At 49.9% G+C, this 15308-nt stretch overlaps 1 protein-coding gene and 1 long non-coding RNA gene across 9 annotated transcripts in view; both read left to right on the top strand.

The window, feature by feature from the left end:
• The window catches only part of LOC113995886, a 60672-nt gene extending 54958 nt beyond the window's left edge, over positions 1-5714 (top strand). Inside the window, exons 3-4 of one of the 2 annotated variants that reach the window (XR_005565457.1) lie at positions 4897-4955; positions 5625-5714. This is a non-coding gene — a long non-coding RNA (uncharacterized LOC113995886). Of the gene's footprint in view, positions 1-4852; positions 4956-5624 lie in introns of those variants that run through there. The other variant, XR_005565456.1, reaches the window with a different exon arrangement.
• A 1079-nt stretch (positions 5715-6793) lies between these two features.
• The window catches only part of DISP3 (dispatched RND transporter family member 3), a 39391-nt gene continuing 30876 nt past the window's right edge, over positions 6794-15308 (top strand). Inside the window, exons 1-3 of one of the 7 annotated variants that reach the window (XM_027736382.2) lie at positions 7403-7489; positions 7910-8133; positions 12058-12120. The gene's annotated coding sequence lies outside the window, so the exon portion shown is untranslated. Of the gene's footprint in view, positions 7490-7806; positions 8134-12057; positions 12121-15308 lie in introns of those variants that run through there. The other 6 variants (XM_027736383.2, XM_039386321.1, XM_039386320.1 and 3 more) reach the window with 6 other exon arrangements.

Below are 15308 nucleotides of genomic sequence, written 5' to 3' on the forward strand. Positions count from 1 at the left end.
TCACTTCTACAAGCTCTCCTTGTTCTCTAACAAGAGAGAAGCTGAAGAGATGGGTAACAATTCCTTTGTTTCCAAAGTGGTAGTGGGTGTGCACCTTTCCTTCAGTGTGTGAATGGGTTAGTTTGACTTCTTGTCCTCCTCCTTTTTTTCCTAATTCTTATTCTGTTCTGCCTTCCTGGAGCAGGCATTTCTCCCCCCTGACTCTCAGAAGCATTTTTCTACTGCCACTACCAATGTGCAAAACTTTCTGATTGTCCCCACTGCACAGCTGGTGGAAAAGGAGTCAGAAATGAGGCATTGCTTAAGTATATTTTAATTACTTCAAAAAGGAATATCTTAAACCATAAATATTTCAGCTTAAACTAATGTATTTTGGTTCCAGTCAGTGCCTCTTAAAGATTTGTTTCCAGTGAAGAGCTGAAATGTTCTGCTGGTACAGTAGAGCATTTTTTAAGAAGCTCTTTATTCCTATTTACATATCTGGAAATAAATGGCCAATTATGAAAAGCCTTGAGTACTCACAGATTTTCCTGCATGTAATGGGAGCTTCAGGTCTGATGCTTAGGGGTTTAAACATAGATTTTGGCACCTGGATTTGAACTTCTTGGCTTTTTATGACTGGAGTGCCCTGACTTTTCCCCAGCGTGACTGCTTCTCCTTGTGGTGTGTTCCTCCTTTGGGATCTTGCCTTCATCAGAGAAATAATTTCTGAAATGCATCAGAAGGCTCTGAGTGATTTCTGTCTGCGACACACAGCAACTGAGAGGACCTGAGGCTTCTGCTACATGAAGGTCAGGCAGCTGTTGGGGCATTTCTGCCACTGAAAATGCAGTTGAAGAGCTCAGTTAACAGCTCTCACTCCACGGTGTTGAGGGGGAGCTCGGGGGACTGGTAATGGAATATGGTACTCTTTGCCTCTGCTTTACCAGTTAATATTCTCTCTGGTGGGTGATAAGTGAAGGCTACTGCTGGCTGACTGTGATTTTTGGCCTCCTTGACGTGACCTTGTGGAGTGAACTTAGTTTCTAAACGCCAGATTCTGCAGCCTTCCTTCAGTGCTGTACATGGGAGCTGGGAGGAGGGATGTGCAGGCTGTGGCTGGCAGGGGACAGCTTTGAAAGGTGATTTAGAAATCACCAATTAACCCTTCTGAGTTCACCAGCACTGGGGGCTGAGTGTGGGGAAGGCAGATGATAAGAAGAGGCAACAGTGGACAAACAAATGGCAGCTCAAACGCCTCCCACCACCTGTGTGGACAGAAGGGAGCAGAGGACTAGAGGAAAGACCAGGTGGAGATAATCAGAGTCATTCAAGATCCCAGAGGGAACCCTGGAGCTCCAGGAGTAGAGGAACAGAGGTGTCCTCCAGACTGTGAGGTGCCTCAGACTGTCCCCCCTCAATAGACTGTTACTGTTTAAGTTTCTACCACCAATAATTTCAAGAAAATCGATCTATACTAAAAAAATCACTTATTCTGCCTCCCCTTTTATGTTCAGCTCTACTATGAGCTGTGGAGTAGAGTCTGTTTGGGGACAGCTCTTTAGCTGGAGGGCAGGGAAAATGGTATTAGATGCTCTACAGGTGGAGGTGAATCAGAAGAGTTGAACAGTTGCAGAAGGGTTTCTACAGACGCTGGGGCTCAGTGGGGGGACCAGCTCTGCAGAAAGACACAAGGGAGACATAAGGCCAAGGTTGAACTGTGGAATAGGAACAGGAAAAAGAGTTTGAAGGGTTGAGCAGTATCTGCCACAGAAAGACCATTAAGAGCAAGGCAACACTAGCCCGGTTCATCGATCCCTGCAGGAAAACAGCTGCTGTATTAGTTCTGCTGCCTCCCACCTCAGAGTGGCCTGTAATGTGCAGTCTCACCAGGAGGCACAGAAATGGCCTCATCTCTCTCCCCTCCCCGTGTCCTGTGATGGGAACACTGAGATGGAGGAAGGAGTGTCTCGTTCAAGGTCGCACAGTGAGTTAGTGGCAGAACTGGCTGGGGACAAGCCTCAGGGCTTCCCGAGTCCCTGCCCTGCATCCACTGTGCATTCACTGGCATGAGGCAGCTCTGCAAATCCCACATTCATTACAATGCAATAAAGCTCTGCTGCATGGGTCTGTTGGGGTTTTTTTTTGTTGGTTTTTTTTTTTCACAATGTCTCTCTCAAAAACCCAAGACTGATTTGCATTTTAAAACCACCAGTTACAGCTCAGGAAAACGTGATTCAGTAGTTCCCGGAGCTCAGGAGTAGGGATGCTCTCTCAGTTTTTCTCTCCCAGTTCCTTTGCCTGAAATATATTTTTGTCCAAATTGCACAATACTTACTGCTAATGTTTATGCCGTGAATATTCATCACATCCTGGGGCTCCAAGACTCCAGTGGGAAGGCGAGCACAGGAGGCACAGCAGCCCTGATCCTCCTACACTCCGTACACACAGGGTGGAGGCACCAGGGTGAGAAGGCTTGTTTGGTTAGGGTGTGAGCTGTGGGATACTAATGCAGTCTGCAAGCCTTTGGGGAATGCTGGGGAAACTCCATTAAACAGTGCAGTGGAGGCCTTTTGAACAAACAGCTTCCATAAAACCATTAGCTTCCCTTAATTGCAGGGAAAAGGCCTCACACACAGCGGGGGTTTAGAACTTCAGAACACTCTCTGTCTCTCTTTACATCTGTTTCTTTTTCTCTGGCAATCTGCAGACAGACCTTCCTTTTCCAGAGAGCCTCAGGACTGGGGAAACTCTTCCTGCCCACAAGACTGTGGGGTTTTGCCTGTCAGCAGTGGTGATTTAGGTTTCCACGTGTGAATTTACGCAGAAGAGCTTTCATGTCCTGTGCCCTGTGCCCGAGCAGGGGCAGCTGCCCACAGCAGGGCTGGGACACGCTTCCCTTTTCCTGATGTGGCTGGAGGCTCCCGGGCTCACTGCTGTTCAGATGGTGCCATCTGGCTCTCACAAAATATATGAGAAATGTTATCCAATAAAAGAGGGGGCTGGCTGGCTGCGTGCCTTCACCTCTTGCTCTTTGGGGAAGCGATTGTTTCTGCATCTGGGAAATGTTTAACATAATTTTTGAGTACTAGTGTTGCCTGAGTAAGGAATAATAGGCTGGCAATTTGAATTCAGGCCTGAATCAGTGGTAACTAGAAGCTATTTTGCTTGGTCAGGGCAGGGCTGAGGTTTATAAACACACAACACATAGAAATAGCTTGCGATATGGCTCTGTTAGTTTTATGGACAGATAGGAAATATCCCTCTCCATGCTGTTCTGTCAAACAGGATGTTTGGGTTAGGAAAGATAAGGAGAAAAGGTCTCAGTTCTCTGACAGGAAGACACTAGGAAAAAAGAGCACAACTTCAAAAAGGCTGAGGGAAGTTTCTCTACAGATAATTTTGTCCCTACTCCCCATTCTTTTAATATGAAAATATGCTTTATCTGCAGCTCAGCATCCTATAAGGATTGCCCCTGGGAGCTGAGGGGTGTTGGATGTACCTGCAGATTCTCCTGGGACATTTTGCTGGCAGTTGATAAAAGAGAAACCTCTCTGGCTTTGGGGGCTATTGCCCTTTCTTCCTGGGTTTCTCCATTATTTTCTCTCTACTTTATTAAGCTTACTGGTGTGTTCAGCCTTCCTTCGAGCCCTGGCTGAGATCAGGCCCACAGACACAGGTCCTTGGCCCTTTTCCTTGCACCCACAGTCACTCATGGACAGCGTCAGCCTTCGATCCAGACTCTTCTAATGCCAAGCACAGGCTCATATCCATGTACACAAATCCTGGTAGCCCTGTGTGTGCTCCAGGGCTGTGCTGACAGACTCTGCATGTGCTCATCCAGACACACTCACATGGAGGCATTTTTCCACCCCAAGCCATGGTGTTTGACAGGAGCTCAGTGCTCAGCTCTTGCCCAGCCCTCACTGTGGCTGACTGGGACAAACTCAAAAGCCTTTCGGGCAATCAGGCAATAATAGACCTTGTGGAAGCTGAAAGTCTCCCAGATAAAATTTACAAGGCCTAAGAGAGCCTTCCTGGCATAATTTAACACTTTAGTAATGAGCACCTGGACAGGAAGGATTGCTTGGGTAGTTTTATTCTGCATAGATGAGCAGTCAGAATTTCAAAGAGGGGCCATAAATACAAGCGAGCAGAATGGCCGACAGAGCCTGGGTTTGGTGTGGAAGGCAGTGCTGCTGAGGCTGTGAGGACATGAATAAAGGGGAAGGAGTTTTCATTCAGCTTCCCAACTCCAAAAGGCATCCTTTAGCCAGGAATGGCTTTAGGGAGAGCAGCAATCCTTTTCCAGCCTGCCTGTGACTGTGCCTCAGTGCCTGTGGCCCGGCATTTGTGGATTTGCAGCTGCTCCCCGAGGCTGCAGTACAGTGCTGATGTCTGTTGGTGTCACACGTGTGTTTGTACCTGTGTGGCTGAGGACAGCAGTGTGCACCCCTCAGCCTCTGTGCTGTTTGCCTGGGCACGTGCACTGCTGATAAAAGCCACCAATAATGCTAATTCCTTGTGGATGCATTTGCATTGCTGGTGGAGTCTGCAGGAACACACTGAAACCTTAGTGTACAAGTCTGTGCAAGTAATACAGGTACACCTGGATACAGTTTGTGTTTATGTGCTGCTCATACAGACAGTTCTAACTTGTATCTGAGTGAAACATGCTCAGTGTTGCTGATTTAAACTAGTAATGAACTGTGTCCTCCTTTTGGCAGCACATGCTGTGTGGTTGCACACTTCTGTGAGGCCTCAGGGAGGGAAGTCATAGCAGTCAGAGGCTGATGCTCTCTGAGCACAGAGGGGCATGGAAGGAAATGTTAAGCCAGGTATGAAGATCTCCCCTGGGCACCATCCTGCCTCTCCCATTCCCAAATATTTGAAATGTTTTATTTCTTTCCAACGCAGAATGAAAGGAGACTGAAATCACAGAAGTTGCCATGGAGCAGTTACCCCTTCCCATCCAGGTGAGTATCCCTTTACAGAGCTTTCTGAGTGCTGTGCAGACCCCTGTGTGTTCATGGAGGGATATTTAGTGCTGAATGTGGCAGTCTGAGCATCTCTGTGTTGACAGGGAAAGGCATGTTCTTCATGTATATATTGTAGGTGCCAACACAGCAAGAGAAAATTCTAGTTCAGCTGCGGGCTAATGCAGCTCTGCGGGGTGTGTGTGAAGGGAGGTGAAGGGAAACCATGTACAAGTTTTAAAAGCCGAGGCTGTCAGGTTGATGTACTTGTGTGTGCAGAGAAGGGATGGGAGCGGCTCGTCTGGGAGCAGTTGTGGCAGCAGCACTGTGTGTCTGTTTGCCCCTGCGTGCTGTGTGTGTGCAAAGAGGCGACTGGGGGGCTCCCAGGGGGTGTGTGTGTGTGTCTGTTTGTCTGCCTGTCTGCACCTGGAGGGCTGTCAGAATCGCTGCTGAGGAGAATCCTGTCACTGTCTGAGTGCTTGTACCAGCGCTGGTGATAACTCCTGCAGTTTGCTGGGCTCTGCTGAGTGATTGATTGAGCACTGTCCCTCACATCAGCGTGGGCTTCGCTCCCAACACCAGCAAAGTTAGAAAAAGCAATTTTTCCTTTTACTGTATGCTGCAGTTTTCAACAGAATTGCTAACCCCTCACCATTACCTTCTCTGCAGAGACCTCCATCACTGGCAGGCGTGGTGAAAGCCGGTGGAATGCAGCTTTACATCAGGAGCCTCATTAAATTTGCATTCCTTGGAGCCCTACAAGGAAGATGATGGTCTGGCTTTGTCTGCCCGGCTTCCTGTTCTCTTTGAGTGATGCATCAGAGAGAGCTGCTGTGCCTTTGACACAGTTGCCTGCCTACAGACACTCTCAGGTGATGGGCCTGTTTTATTGTGCTTTCTCTTTCTTATTGACTTGACAAATCTATCTGAAAACTGGGATGAGGGTTATTTTTCGTAAGCAATAACCATCAACAGTCAAATAAACGAGAATATAGGGCAAAGAATGTAGCTTAGGCTACATTAACTCCATAATGCAGCCTGATTAAAAGCCATTCCCACCAGGTAGTTGTTTAGCAACAATCCTGCTCTTGCAGAAGTCCACATCATAGTAACTGGTCACCCTGGTAAATAGGCCAAGGATGGGGGAATGTTTTCTCTTCCTGCCTCCAAAGCCAGAGTGAGTCACAGGAGAGCACACAATAAATGAATGCAAGACCGTTGTATCCAGCACACTAATTAAGAGACCGTCTGTCAACACTAAGTAAAGCCCCTGTACTCAGGGATGTCTTTATCAGAGACGTCCCTCCTGAAAGCCCAGGCAAGGGCAAGGCAAGCTCGATGACCAGCTGTGCAGAATGCCTTGCTGCACGAGGGGCAAGCGTGAATGTATAAAAGATTGTCTGTACCACCCTAATTAACACGTCTTGCTACCTCCCATTTAACGACTCCTACTTAATTCAGGGGTTGTTGCCGCATACCTCTGCAACTGAACGCATAGAGATGTCTCCTTTATAGAGCACTTATCTGGTGGTGAGGGTACCAGCGAATACCTGATGAGTCCTTCTCAGAGCCCCGGCTCTAACAGGGGCTGCACCCGCAGTACCAGCCAGGTGCTGCGAAAGTTTCTGGCAGTTTCTGTCCCAAGACGCGCCCGGTCCCGGCGTGGTGGCAGAGCCGGGACACTCCCACGCTTGTCACACGGGGCACCCCCATCCCTCTGCGAACGGCAGCCCGCAAACCCAGCGCTCCCTGCGCGGGCGGGCAGGGCAGTCCCGGGATGGGCCCGTGTGGCGGAGGGGCCACGGGCATCACCCGCAGCTCCCGGTCCCGGCGGTCACTCCCGTACCCGCCCCCTCCGCCGGGGAGTGCGCGGGGGCCGGGCGGGCACCGGGGGCTGTTCCCAAGCGCCGTGCCCGTACCCCCCCTGCCCGGGGGGGCCGCGGAGCTGCCCTTCCACGGGGGCTGCCTTCCCACGGGGGCTGCCCTTTCTCCCCACCGGGGCTGCCCGTCCGGCGCCGCCGCACCGGGGCCGGCGGGGCGGGGGCCGCGCACGGGGCACGGTTTATAGCGCGGTTTTAGAGCGCGGCCGCAGCGCCGCCCGCAGCCCGGCGGGGCGGCGGCAGCCCCGGAGCTCCGCACCCCTCCGCTCCTCATCCCTCCGCTCCTCATCCCTCCGCTCCGCATCCCTCCGCTCCGCATCCCGCGGCACCGCGGCGAGGGCTGTCGGCCGCCCCCGGGGGCCGGCGGGACGGGCCGTGCCAGCAGCGGCCGCGGCGCTCGGCGGAGCGGCGTTAAAAGGCGGCGGCGGGGCCGGGGGAGGGCTGCGGGACCGGGACCGCGACCGCCGCTCGCCGCTGCCGCCGGCGCTGCAGAGGCATCGGTACCGCTCTGCCCCGGTACCGCGGGACCCGGCTGTGCCCCGGCATCGGTACCGCTGTGTCCGGCATCGGTACCGCTCTGCCCCGGTACCGCGGACCCGGCTGTGCCCCGGCATCGCTGCGAGCCCTCGGCTGCTGCCGCCCGGCCGGGCGGAGGTGAGTGATGCGCTCCGCGGCCCCGGGGTGGAAGTGGGTTGTGTTTTGGGGGTCTGTGGGCACAGCCGTCTCCCGTGACACCCTCTCCTCGGTGCCCGCCACCGGCCCTCAGCGCTCGGGAGGTGACGCAGGGGTCGGTCGGGCTCCTGGGTCCCGCGGTGCTTAGGGCAGCACCGCTGCAGTCGCTCCGCTAGTCACTTTTTTTTTTAAGCCCTTTGCTCCTTCCTCGCCCTCCTTTCTCCCCCCCCCCCTTTTTTTTTTTTTTTTTTTTTTTTTCTGGGAATCCAACAGCTAAATCCCTCAGTTGTGTGTTTAGCCAACTCTCCCTGGAAGCTCTGGAGAGTTCATGAATATGCACAGGGAGAGCGTTTCTCGGGAGGCTGCCTCTATAATGAGCTGATTGAGCTGCGCCTGCAGCAGGGCTGTTCTCCTGGGGGAAAAGTTGGGCGCCAGAACTGAGCAGCTTTGTGTCCCCGGCTCCACGGAGGCTTGGCCGGCCTCCCTGAGGAGGAGCAGAGCCAGCGGAGCGCTCGCCACGCTCAGGGATGGCAGCAGGTCCAGCCAGGAGGGATCCTCGTCTATGACAGCAGCTGGTGTCCGGTGCTGGTCCAAAAGCTGTAAAGAGCATACCTGGCACACGTAAGGTAACCTTTCTGTTTTATACTGGCTTGTGTAGAAACGGACTTTTCCTGCCTAAAAACCTCATACCACTTAGTAAGGACATTACATTGCTTAGCAACAGTCCCGAGTGCAGCCTGGCCCTGGGCCCTCGCTGTTCCAGGTGGTCTCCAAGGACATGACAGCAAAACACCCGGACTCCTGGAGAAAATGAACTCTTTTCTGTTCTTTCCGATTTGGTGATGAGATGACCAAACCAAAAGAGTGTGGGGCTGTTTGCTACTGCCCGGGTGTTTAAAAGCACTTGAGAGGGCAGAAGCTGAATATAACTGAAAAACTTTGGGACAGGCGGAGTGAGCTGGAGGTGGCCGGTCCCTCGGGGATCTGCCTCGCTGCTGCATCCTGTGTCACTTGAACCTTTGTTTTGTGCACAGGCATAGCAGTGTGCTGGTTAGCAACCTTCCCTCATGCAACTATTAGGATAGTATTTTGACAGCAGTGCAGAGTCTGTTGGGATTTAATGTAATATGCAACAAATAAGTTCCTCTAAAAACAAGGCTGATGCGTGCCCTCGTCTGCTGCTGCAAGACAGGCTTTAGTTAAGTGGGGTGAGGACTTGTGTGTTGAAAGGGAAGTACTTTTACAATTCAAATGACAGAATAAACACACAGACTTCTTGCTCACAAAGCCACATGCTGATACACATAAAATCTACTACCCTAAGAGCTCAGTTTTTTTAAAAAACAATTTTCTCATGAAAATTTGGGCGAGCTTTTGAAACTAGCTGTCTATTCTCATCAGAACAACTTTGCTCGGGGACAATATTTTTCCCCTCTTCCTCCCCAACAACCTTGTGAAGTGTTGATAAAGATATTATCCACAGCATCAGCTTCCTTTGATTGCTCTTTTAGGCTGCGTGTCTAGATGGAAACCTAGCAACACAATAACTGTATTGAAGGGAGATGTTTCAATAGCTACACTTCTTTTATCATCCTGGATGCATCTTCAGAGGTTAGACTCATCAAGACAGCCTCTTTACCCCTTGGAGCCTTATAGTGTGATTCCCTAAGCCTGGAATAAAACAGACCTGAGCTACAGAAAAGACAATAAAGATGGAATGGAAATGCTTAATACGATAAAAGATCCATTCCTCCTTTCTTCCTGCTGCCCCTATGAATACCTGCTGTATTCCCATGGGGAAGATACTCCTGTATGGAAGGAGAATGCTTGTCTGATAGGAAAATGATTCAAGGGGAAACTACCCATCAGCATTTGTGACCGTTTCACCTCGAGGCACAAGGGGAAGGGGACAAATGGCCCAGAGCAATGTGTAACAGTGTAATATGTGAGAGCCAGACTGGCATTTGGGAAGTAGCATCAGCACCTTTCCAGCCGCCCACGGTGGCGAAGATCAGATCGTGATTCAGTTTCTGCAACGTTCAGGGCAAATTCCTCCTCAGGGGCAGGAAAAAACCCAAACCACAACCCCAAACACCAGCTGAAGTCACTGATACTCTAACTAGATTTCTCTCACTGGCTATAGTCTGGTGTTCTTAGCTATATTGACAAACACCCTTGTGGTGCGTGGTCTCCTTACCACAGAGTGGGGCACTGGTAGGGAGCCAAGGTGACAATATCCGACTATAATTTGGGGCACAGGAATAAGGGAGTTCACACCGGTGAAATTGCCGTTAGTTTTCAGGTGTTTGGGGAGAATGTGTTTGCTAGGTGCTAAAAATTCTCCCAATACCCTGCCTGTCCTTGGCTGTACCTCCCAAGATCTTGTGCTTTTTCAGAATTAACGAACTAAACATCACAAATGTGTTTGTCAGGCCAATAGAAGAAGCGGTGAAGTTACAGGAGAACTTTGAGTCCTTTAAGAAACTGTCAATTGTGTTTTTAACAAGCTGTGTTGTGCAGGAGTTTATGGGGGTAGCTGTGGGGTGTGTGCATGTAACAGCAGGAGGGTGACAGGATGTGTGTGCTTCTGTTTGGCACTGGGGGAGGGATGCACACGGTTGTTAACATTTTGCATCCAAAAAGCCACAGCACATCTGAAATCCTCTTGTGATGCCAGTGCTCCGAGATAAGTGCTGCTTATACAAAGACTTGCCTGTTGGGTACAAGTACTTAATAAGCAAGCTTTAGTGAAACTGGAGAGGGATAGGAGTTCGTACCCTGGCGTCATATGGAAAGTCTGGATAAGCTGTGATTTTTATTTCAGAAGTTTGAACGGGTCCTTCTGTGAGTCCCAGGGTCTCTGGGTGATGCTGTGTGGTCTCTGTACATGCCAACATGCAGTAAATCCCAGCAGGACTCTCTCCAGCACAGAGCATTTAGCATTCAGTTGGTTTAATCCTCTAATCTTATCAAGAACTGACATAAATGAGAACTGAACAGATAAATTCCTTTTTAAAAAATCAAACCCCCTTATATATTTCTCAATGTAGTGCACAAGATTTCTCCCTTTGCTTACCTGATTGGCTTATTTATTTCCTGGTCCATTGTTTGTATAGAGGTGTCAGACTATAGGTTTGGGCTCAGCGGTGAAAGGCACAGCTAATCGGCTCTGCTGTGATGAGAGTTTATCTGCTGTTTGAGCAGCCTGAGGGGATTTCAGGATCAGAGCCAGTAGTGTGGTCTGGGAGCTTGGTTAGTGGGAGCTGTGAGCTTGGCAGAGGAGGGAGTTGCTGGTAAATGTGGGTACTTGTTACCTCCTCGGTGGCAGCAGTCCTGTTCACTTTTTATTCCTTTTGTGCCCGTCAGGAGGAGCAGAACAAATCCTTTGCCTTCTTCCTTTCCACACACCTCGCTGTTTCTCTCTGGAGGGACAAAGCAGCCCTCACAAGGCTCTGTGAATGTGTGGCCAGGGGCAGTGGAATGTGTTTCCAGACCTTGTGATGAAGTTGAACAATGAAATATTAGTTTCTAGAACTCCCTTAGTCTCTCCCCTGCAATACCACAGAACAGGTTATCTCTTTAAATGATTGATTTCACACAGATTTACTTGAGTTCAGACATCTTGATGCAGCTTTACCAGGGTGAATTTTCTCTCAGTTCTCTCCTTACTGATGCCTTTGCTGAGAGCTGGATCTGCCTCCTTGCAGAGCAGCACCTTATTTCATGAATAGCTCTGCTGCATTCAGTGAGACTGTTAAGGAGGAAGGTGCTGTGGTGCCTCTGACTCAGACTAATGCAAGTCAATTTAAAGGACAGATTAAGTGCAGTGTGAGTATGGATTGCAGTGTCTGGCCCTTAATGAATAATTCAGGAATATGGAGGAGACAATGTAAGAGTTAAGTGCTTAATCCAGCTCTAGGTGAAGTCAGCAAGACACTTTCCATTGACCCCAGTCCAGGATATGTTTCAGCAACGCTTAACTATGTGTGAGTTTGTAAATTGTCCCATTGATGGCAGTGAGCTACAACAACTGTCTGAATTAGCACCCAGCAGAATGTTATTTATGACCCTCTTGCCTGTCATACTGTCGTTAACCATCCTCTGCAGCACCTGGGGGAAGCTTTCTGAGGTCTCAGCACTGCTATTGAGTCATGCTTTCATGGTAATGAAAACCAGAAAATATTAATAACTGGAGTGCCACACCACTAACAGGAGGAAATACAGATACAAAAAGGTTGGCAAAGCAAGCTTCAAAGGCTTGATTTTGGTTGCTCAGAGCTGGGGATGGTGCCTTATTCTGCAAGAACAAGGCAACTGCCTGTGATACGGATTCCACCAGAACTGGACACTCAGCTCTTCACAGCTCAGGAGTCCAACTGTGCCTGTTCCTGCCAGTGCCTGAGTGTGATCCACCTTCATGGGGTGAATGTTCCCCAGGCACTGGAACTGCTCCTGGGGGACCTGCAGTGGTGGGGATGGCAGAGCAGCTGCGTCCTGCTGGTGGGAAGCAGAGGATGCTCTGCAACCACAGCTCTTGCTTTTTGTTGCAGGTCTGCAGTAACTGGGAATCCTGTCCTTCCAGCTGCTCCAGAGGGATTTACTTTCCCATAAAGGTACAGTTCAGCACCAGTCATTAGCAGTGCTGATTTCCTTTCATGATAGCAGCATCTGGAGGGAGGCAGAGCATCTCCTCTTTCTTGTTGTAACTCCGGAAGTATAAGAATTCCAGTGGAACCTGTGCCCTTGCTCTGAGCCTGTGGATCCTGATGGTGCCACAGGCTTTGCTTGCCCGTGGGGTGACAAGCACAGCCATGGCAGAGCAGGGCACCCCACACACAGGCTGTCTCCTGCACTGAAATTAGGGCTTCGCAGATGTCTGACCCTTTTTTCCTGTTTTTGAGTTATCTCTGCTTGCTGGGAGAAGAGGTTTGGGGAGCAAGGCTGGGATACTTTCCCTGCCATCTGCCTTAAGGCAGCAGGCTTGAAAGTTGGCACAGTTAATTCCTGATCTTTGCCAAGCTCTGTTAATAGAGAACAGCTCCTCCTGAATAGAAGGCAGTTCATGTAACATAAATAGTGGAGAAGGGGGAGAGGCCAATGTGTTTGCAGGGGGGGAAAGACATACTGGCAGTCGTCTGGTTCTTAAACTGCTGCTGGCCTTGACTCTCTGCTGCTTTATGGGGGGAGAGTCAGGGGTGAGCATCATTTTTTTGCCTGGACTCCAGGCTGTAGGTGCTGTTGCTCCTGGGGCCTGGTTCTCCAGCTGTAATCTCACTCAGTCACGGCAGGGAAGTCACTTTGGATTTGTTGCTGGGAATGTTAACCCGGGATCCACCTGCTGAGATAACTACACGGATGAGCTTGTTTGGGCTTCAGGGCATCCTGTCTGATGCTGCCACAGACTTTCTTCCCATCTCGTTTTTGCATAGCAGAAATTTCTTTGACTCCAACACGGGGGAGGGTTCTGGGAGATCTCTGAGCTCACTTGGCTGTCTGAGGTTGGGTAGCAAGACACAGAGTCTCTGTGTCACTGTTAACTGCAGTTGTAGGGTACCACTGCTGCTCCCCAAATGGCAACTAAAGCTGAACAACATTAGCTGTAGCTTGCTTGGTCTGTATTTAGCTTCTGTTAAAGTCAGCAAAAGTAATGGCTGAATTCCAGCAGAGCTGGAGCTAGACTGTGGAATCCTGCTTAATTCATTTGTGAACTTGCATATAATCCTATCTATTTCCCTAGAGGAACAGGGAATTGGATCTGATAGGTGTTTGCAAAGGGTTTATGCAGTTTCTCATATATGATGCACAAAGTGCTCTTTGCTCCTAAGGGGATGTGCTATATGTTGACTGGTTTCTTGGCTCTATGTTACACCCAGGAGCTGAGAATAAATTCCTTTTGAGTGCTTATTAAGGTCTGTGGAGACAATTTGGAAAAAACCTCCACAAAACAGCACCTAATCCTTTCTACTGCTTGGGGTACTGCTGAACACGCAGCACACTTGATTCCCTGAATCCAACCATTTCTCTTTGTTCCTCCTTTTAACAAGGCAAATGAATTCCTGCAGAAGACGGGGCTGCAAACTCAGGTTTGAACTAGAGCCCAACAGGGCATTTTAAATATGTCTGAGATGTTCCCAAAGCAACTCTGGCTCCTGCTTGTAAATCAAACCTGGCCAAATCCTCTGTCTTCATATTTCCACTGCTGCCTCTTTCCTTCCACCTCTCCCCTCGCACACCCTCCCACTTGCTCTCCAGTGAACAACTCAGGCAGCAGGTTTAATCTCCAGGCCAATTTTTATGGCTGAGTTGAAATGGGAAGGTGGGCAGTCCCACAAGAGCATGAAAGTGCCTCAATAAAACAGCAGGCTCTGTTTAAACTGAGGGTTGGGAGTCTGGACAATATAGACAACTGCTTGTTTTGAAAGTTAAACCTATTGTACTGCAAAGCTCGGGCCATGGAGAAAGCTGCTCCTTCTGGAGCTTCCTGCCAACAGCTGCCATTTCCAAACTCTGGGCATTGCAAGCTGTGCTTCTTCAGGACCCACAGAGCACCTGTCAGTGCCTTGGACTCACCCGAGTGTCAAATCCGTGGATGTGCTTCCAAACAGAGTGTCTCACAGCCTGATGTGTGTGCTGCAAGCCATTTCCTTCCACAGCCAAACTGAATTTTACTTGCAAGGCCATCCCTTCTCTTCCTCCCAATCCTAACCCCTGCATCTCAGTCCTGTCACTTCACACGGGGCTCTGACAGGCAGCGAGTGGCAGCTGAGTAGTGGTCTGGGCTGGTCTGGGCTGGTCTGGACTGGGCTGGGCTGGGCTGGGCTGGGCTGGGCTGGTCTGGGCTGGTCTGGGGTCCCTTTCACTGCTGTCACTGGTGTCTTGTGCACAGAGCGTGGCAGAAACGCTGCAGCGTCGTAGGCAGCTATAAAACATCAGCCTATGACAACTTAGAAACAAGATGTATCAGCAGGTAAATGTTTCATCCCCTGTGGCACCGCTTAAGCCAAAGAAAAGAATCTTCATTCCTGTAAATGTGCTGTGTGGAACCAGTTCCTTGGTGCAGGTTTCCTCGCAGTAACTGCAGAGTTCATAGCATGGGTTTGTGTGTAAGTGGCACAGGAAAGCAGCTGACCTTATTTAGATGCCAATAACAGAGAGCTCTACCGTGAGTAGCAGAGGCAGATTAGATTTGGATGACATTTCCTTTACAGACCTCTTGCAGTTTCTTGTATTTCTGGTGTGTTGTGGGGGAGGTCAGTCCTTCTGGATCCAAATCTTGGCACACACGCAGCTAAATTCATTCCTGCGTGTGCACCACCTGCCTACATGCCCTTCTATTCTGTTATGCTGCTGATTCTGGTACTGTTTGCATTTCCATTCCTCTGGCTGATTTGGGAAGTGCCTGCAGGGAGTCTGCTTCCTTACTCAGCCAACAGTCTGGTTTCCAGAGGGCCAGACACAGTTCCACGTCAGCATAGGGCAGTGGAGTGAGTCGCTTTGAAAATCAATTTACAAATGTCTGTGCAAAAATAGCCTGCATTTGCTTGTGGAGGGGAATCCCAGGAGGCTTTGGAACAAGGCATGTTGTGAAAGGATGGAAGACGGGGTTTCAGACTCCAGAATATGAGAGCAATTCAGAGCAGATGATGTGATTTGCCCCGGGAAAGCTGGAAAAACTAATAGTAGAGCCACAAACGTTTCCTTCTTTTTTTCGTGTGTTTTAACTGCAGGACTTGGTCCTAACAGTTAACACAAGTAGCATCTCAGCCTGTGAAGCCTGGCTGGAAGTGTGGGATGCAGTAAG

This window comes from Pipra filicauda, unplaced genomic scaffold (assembly GCF_003945595.2).
Source record: "Pipra filicauda isolate LSUMZ 115617 unplaced genomic scaffold, ASM394559v2 scaffold47_size6085603_pilon, whole genome shotgun sequence".
NCBI lineage: Eukaryota > Metazoa > Chordata > Aves > Passeriformes > Pipridae > Pipra > Pipra filicauda.